Genomic DNA, 7,424 nt, shown 5'->3' with positions numbered 1-7,424 from the left:
CCGTTTTTAATCTGTAGTATCGCAAATCCGCAGATGGATCATTGCGCCAAACAATTGTTTGGAAATATTGGTCTTCGGGATTTATCCAGATTTGACGGTACATTTTCTCTATGTCCGCCGTGAAAACATATTTGTGAGTCCTAAATCGCAGCAAAATTGAAAATACAGAGTTTTGGACCGTAGGTCCTTTGTGCAGTAAGTCGTTGAGCGATTTTCCTGACGAAGTAACTGCAGATGCATCGAAACCACTCTTAATTTGGTTGTTGCACTTTCAGGTTTGAGCACACAGTGATGTGGTATGAAGTACCGTGCTTTTCTTATTTCATTTGTGTGCATCTCCTTCATATGCCCAAGAGCTTCATATTCTTTCATGAAATCCACATAACTTGCCTTAGTTTGTGGATCTCGCAATAGCCGTTTTTCCAAGGAAAGGAATCGTCGTGTCGCAAGATCACGACTTTCCCCCAGGGCTGAAGCATTATTCATGAATGGGAGACTAACAATCGGTTTCTTATCAATTGCAGTCTGAATGTGCTGGAGAAAGTGCATTTCACATTGTTTCTCCAGTGGTGATAGACATGGTGTATCGGTTGAGAACAAATCCAGTTCCCAAAATTTCGTAATTTGTTGGTCTACCTTATCTTCTTCCGTTAGAGCTGCAAAAGTAGTTGATCTTGATGAATTATGTTTTAATTTTCCAGCCACAATCCATCCTAGTTTGGTTTTCTGTAATCTTGGTAGTCCTTTACCCAACGATAAATGCTTGTCCTGCATTATGTCGTAGTAGTGTTCTACTCCTAAGAGTAGATCAATCTTTCCTGCTTTGTCAAATTTAGGATCTGCCAATTCAATATGCTTTGGAAGTTTCCAACGAGCAATATCAATTGACTGTCCTGGCTGATCTGCAACAATGTGAGGCAATACAATAGCCTCCAATCGAGAGTTGAAATTGTTATGCTGTGATTTGAGCATAACATTAACACGTGCCTTCGATGTTTGTGTTCGTCCACCAATTCCATTTATTTGTAGCTCTGATTTTTTAACGTTGAGAGCTAATATATTTAATGCTCTTTCAGAGATTACATTGACTTGAGAACCTGAGTCAAGTAAGGCTCTGAATTCGGCCATTTGTCCATTATTGCCTTCAATAATTACTCGAAAAGTGGCTAAAAGTACATAATTGGTTCGTACTCCACTTGCTGATGCTGCTGTTTTGGATTCAGGCTTCGATTCCAAATGTAAAAGAGTGTTATGCCTTTTATCGCATTTAAAAATATTTTTCTTCTGACATTCCTTTGCTGAATGATCGCGTTTGAAACATTTTACGCATAACTTGTTCCTTTGAATCCAATTTAATCGTTCAGCTGCTGTTTTCTTCAAAAATTCATTGCACTTGTATATAATGTGATTGGTTTTGTTACAGAAATAGCATGTATATTCTGTACCAATCTGAGCGCATGTGCCTTTTTTGGTGTGATTTATCTTATCACTGCCGATAGCCTCCAATGTTCCAAGAAGGTCAAAAACTGATCCAGTTTCTGCAGCTTCTTTGAGTCTACAACTGACTGTTCATATAACATATGAGTTTGACGATCCAATTTCCTTGTCAAACTACATAACAGTATTGGATCCCAGTTTTCAGTTTGAATTCCAATGTTGTTTAGTGCAGATAATGTTTTTTTGATATTATCATGCATTGCCTTTATAGACTTGCCATCATTTGTTATTGATGGTTGGTCCAATATTTTTTGTATTAATGCATTACTTAGCACTCTTTTGTTGCTAAAACGCTCTTGTAGCATATTCCATGCTGTTGCATAATTTCCTTCGGTTAAGGAGAGATGGCGTATTAAACGCTCAGCCTCTCCAGTGATGCTAGTTTTTAAGTACCACATCTTTTGAATGATGGGTAATGATGCTTCATGAATCATTTTCTTGAAGATGTCATGAAATTGTTGCCATTTTAAATAATCCCCATCAAATTTGGGAATTTCAACCTTCGGCAACGGCAATGAGGCATGCATTTGGGGTATGTTGGCAGGACGAGAGATACTTTCTTCACATGTCATAGTTTGGACTCCTATGACGGCGTCTTCAGCTGCTAGATATCTCTGGTCGATATATCCAAGTTTTGCAGGATCCTCAAATTTTTTATAAATTTCTATGTGGATAGTTGTTATCTTATTCCAATACTGATTTATGATTGGCGTAAATCTTTGACGAGTTTCATTCGTCATTTTGTTCATGATGCGTTCCAAGCTATCCAGCAGAACCCTTTGTTCACGAATCATTGGCCCCAGTTCTGATTCTTCTTCACTGGAAGTAACCGATCCAGTATCCATTTGTATTGTGGATAATTGTTTATTAAATTATCCTTTGTAGGATACAACCAAATCCCTTATTTGATTGAAGTAGTTATTTTTAAAGTAATTGTGCTCAATTTTAGCACCTTCTGTTTAACTTTTTATATTTGAATCCTCTTTAGAAAATGTTTCCCACAGATTAACTAACTTCTCAATGCGTTTTTGGAAGTAGTCATGCTGTTGTTTTCGCTCAGGCGAGTCCTTTTTGTAATTCCTTATTACGGTTTGTATCTCTTCGCCTGTTATTAATTGTCTGTCCAGCAATGCGCTGATATTCGATGATGCCATTTTTTATTTAAAGTAATACCTGACCCGTTGGAGGTATTTTGTTTTGTCGCTTTGACAGGTTGTGCCTCTACTCACAACCAAATAGGCGGTCAAGGTATACTTTTAAATATTACGGCTATGGAGCTTGATTTTCTCCTCCTTTGTTGCTGCCAAGTTGACTATCCAGTGATGTCCAAGATCGCCAAGTTGATCAGTTGTTGGTTTTTTAAATTGGTCGCTCAGTTGACCAATTATACGTGTAGGATTCTCCAAATTGATCCTGTGTCCAGAAGTCGGGGGTCACCAAATGTTAATATGTTAGCTGAAAAGTTTGTTTTTTTGTCTGCCACCGGTTCTTGATACCAGTAACAATTTCGTTGCCGCAATCTGTACTTGAAACAAATTGAGCTCGGAGAAGTTAACACCACGAGTTTTCGTTAAGTACTGATTTTATTGTGGAATATGCAGGGTTTATATATACAATATCTTAAGAACTAATGTTTGTTTAGGTCTAATTATTATCTGTTTATAGTTTACAATGGGTAGCCTTATAATCAATAGTTATCTCATAGTTTATTAGTCTGGACAGTTGTAAAGTAGGATAACCTTATCTTATATCGTTTAAGTTTATGACGCATACAGGTCAAATCATGCGGTGCCTGTTTGTATAGGACTATCTGTTACCTATCTGCAGCGCACGATTTTCTGCTTGTCTCGAAATCGTACATCTTCCCTTCACTTTATGGGACAGCGACCCAATATCATTTTGGAACTCTCAAAAGAAGACATTGCCAAGGCTATCAAAGCTGGCATTGGGCTACCTTATTACGCCAGGTAGTTCAGTACCATCAGAGAGGTTGGCGTCTGCCATAAAATGTGTGGTATGTGACACCCGAAGCCGCATGACGGACCTTCATGTAACACAACGTGTGTTTTTAAAATCGTTAAAAAAAGAATTTTGGAGTTACATTTTGGTTAATGAAAAAAAATAAATATATAAAAATTAAATATCAAAAATACTTGATATATCGATATTTTTGGGTGATCAATATTTTTATCAATTTGATAAATTTTTGAAAAACGATATATCACTGATACGATATTTTTATACCCGCTACCCATAGGGTAGAAGGGTATTATAACTTTGTGCCGGCAGGAAATGTATGTAACAGGTAGAAGGAGGCATCTCCGACCCTATAAAGTATATATATTCTTGATCAGCGTCAACAGCCGAGACGATATAGCCATGTCCGTCTGTCCGTCTGTGTGTCTGTCCGTATGAACACCTAGATCTCAGAGACTATAAGAGATAGAGCTATAATTTTTTTTCGACAGCATTTGTTATGTTTGCACACAGATCAAGTTTGTTTCAAATTTTTGCCACGCCCACTTCCGCCCCCGCAAATCAAAAAAATCGAGTAACAAGCCTAATTTTAAAACTAGAGTTGCGAATTTTGGTATATGGGTAATTCTCTGGTAAATGTCGCGTGCGAACAGCTTTTCAGTGACAAAAAAGAACATAAACTAAAACAATTTTAAAATTAAGTGAAGGTTTTTCTTAAAGCTTTGGATTAGCACTATTTTTAGAGCTAAGATTGATTTTAGTAACTTATTCTGTTTTACGATAAAATATATAAATTCGTTAATTTTTTGGTTTTGCGTACGAATTTGTTAATTTTTGCAATTATCAGAACAGGAAACAAAACAGAAAAAAATTCCAAAACCATTCTTAGCTCTAATTAAAGTACTAATCTAGAGCTATAAAAATAACCTTTACTTATTTTTAAAATTGTTTCAGAATATGTTTTTTTTTTGTAACTGAAAAGCTGGTCGCACGCGACATCCCTCAGAGAATTACCCATATACAATAATTACTATAGTAGTTATGATTCCTGAAAATTTGGTTACGATGAGATAAAAATTGTGGAAGTTATTAAAGAAATACTTTTGTATGGGCAAAAGCGCCTACTTACTAGGGGTCTTAGTTGCTTTGGCCGACAATCTGGTGCTTTGTGCCGTCTATGTTATATTTTGAACGGTGTACTATATCGATATACCAAATATACCATTTGGTATATTTTTAGTATTTTTGCAGTATATTCGGTATATTTTGAAAATGATACCGTAATATTTTGCTTTTATTAAAAATGGGTAGCGGGAATCTCACAGTCGAGCACAGTCGACTGTAGCTTTCTTACTTGTCTACATATCATCACAACCCTATCTGTGACTTGAAACGCTCTCACCGTTCCAAGAGCCTCACCAGAGAGGCATGAAATGAATTGTGTTTCGTATCATGCCAAGACCGTGACTGCAAGAAGTTCCTGTAGATCGCTAGATGAATCTTCTTGTAGAAAGCTTCTTGCAATGAGTCTGGTGTACGCGTCCTCTTAGCGCAACGCGTAATTTCCCTAACGCCTACTTTTCTCGAACATGTGCAATTTTGTGTATCATGCGTCATTTGTTTTGTGAGTGTCGTACAAGGAAGTTGATTTTTTCCTACGCGTCTTTTATAAAACAATCAGAGGTAAGTTTGTGAGGGTGCAATTTAAATTTTAAATTTGCATTTGCAAATTCTGGCCATTTCACGATATGTAAACATATCTAGCTGATTGATATCGATTAATCGCATATTACATATCACTTAGTCGAGTTAGCAGCCCTTGACAGTAATTTACCATTCACACAAATAAATTACAGAGGTTGATCGAATAGCTGAGATCAACTCTGTGTAAGCTCAATATTATCGAAGACACATTAGAAGAAGAAGAAATTTTCCTTTTCCGTTTCTGGTACCAAGACGCGTGGACCATTTGGAAAATTGATGTATAAAATTTATATATAAAATTCAGCAATCCAGCGCTGAATTGTATTAAAGGAAAAATATTTCTCCATCTGCGTGGATAAAGCCACCAAAGTATTGTTTGGATAATTAAAAGGTACGTAGGGTACGTAGGTATATACATATTTCTAATAAGAAATGTTTTTAGGCCTTTGCAAGTTAGTGCTGCGTGGGTTTATAAACGTTAAGAAAGCGTTTAACCTTTGGCCACCGCCATATATTCACCTCCGCATTATCGGCGGGCAAAGCTGCTGCTGGAGTTATAGTGGGCACATACATAAGCTGAAAAGCAATGAAGATTGCCACTGTTCCTACCGGTGCTGCCCCAATTGGGCCGCACTAAAATTGTTAGCATCGGCTAACTGGAATACAACTCAGCAAGCGAATTAGTGCCATAGCAGAGGATCTCCTCTGTTCCTACCGGTGCTGCCCCATTGGGCCACACTAAAATTGTTCGCATCGGCTAACTTGGACTAATTCGAAAAGCGAAAAGCAGTCGAGCAGAGGATCGACACGTCTCCTACCGGTGCTGCCCCATAGGGCCGCGCCAAAATTGTTAGCATCGGCTAACAGGGACCCATAAGCCGTCCAGAGGAGGGATAGAGCATAGTTGCTGTCTATGTTCTGAACAGTGATGCCCCCATAGGAGCATCCCAAGTATTGTCGCCGTCTATGAGGATTTTCCGCGGCTAATAGCCCATAATCTGTTTGCCGCTAATTAATTTGTATAATTTAAAAGTACTGGTATTTGCATTAATGTTAAATTTAAAATGAATGAATTAACGTAGCTTTCTTATTTCTTGTAATATACATAGTAGTTTTATAAGTACATGGTATGGTATGTAGTCGTTATTCAATACTGTTAACATTATTCTTATTCTCTTTGGAAGTTCACACAGCAAACAAACATCATCTCATCAACAAAATAAAACACCCTATACACATCATTCATCATCAGGCCTGATCATCAGTGAGTTGTGTACATCTATATAAAACTAAAAGTATGTGAGTACGGCTTGGCCGATAATTGCAAATTTAATAATGTCAACAGTATAGGGTTTAACACATGCCATATTTACCATCGTAGTATTATATATATAGTTATTTAGTACCATAAATATTAAGAAGAGTTACAGGGTATTGACCGCCCTTGAAAATGAGTCCAATTATAAAGTCTTAACGTGATGATATTATTGAAAATGAATTAAATTAAGCCTTTCGGGCACTTGAGTATAGTTGTGTGTGTCATAGATTAAACAATGAAGAGGGTAAAGACCATAAGGGGCTTTACAGGACGGGACATCTAGGATCTTCGACTTTTAGACTTGTTCGTATGCCGATTCAGATTTTTGATGTTTAAGATATCGATAAACTCTGCTTACTTTAAATAATGTAACCTCAGCTCCTATAGATAACACAAACCCACCCCATTTGCCCTGAGAAACAGTCGGCCCCCGTAAGCAGAGTACGTTATCATAGGCTGCGTATAATCGGTTTGTTACATAATCAAATGGCGCCCGAACGTGGAGCAAAACAAACTCGAGAGGCGTTTGTTACATAAATAAATGGCGCCCAACGTGGGGCCAAGCAAGCTCGACATGCTAGATTGAAAATAAAATGAAGTACAAGGATTTCCGTCCGAGGCATGTTAGCAGTTTGACCTGCACTGCAATAGAACCCCTAAAACTTTAACGTTCAATTGTTTGATTGCCTGGAATATGCAGGAGTTCTGAATATTTGGATCCTGACCACAATCAAACAAGCGAATTAGACCCCTGAAGTAATTAAGATTTAAGTTTACCTCGGATTGATAGTCTGACTAATTAGCGGAACTATACCAGGGAACTATTATCTGATTACAACAGTTTTGTTTCACTTAAGATCGAGATTGTTCTGAATGGAGTGTTTCGTCCTCTCTTAAGAAAACATCGAATCCTGTCAGTTTCCCCGAA

Source organism: Drosophila albomicans, unplaced genomic scaffold (assembly GCF_009650485.2).
Source record: "Drosophila albomicans strain 15112-1751.03 unplaced genomic scaffold, ASM965048v2 utg000102l_pilon, whole genome shotgun sequence".
Taxonomy (NCBI): domain Eukaryota; kingdom Metazoa; phylum Arthropoda; class Insecta; order Diptera; family Drosophilidae; genus Drosophila; species Drosophila albomicans.
Note: the sequence above shows the minus strand (reverse complement) of the source record.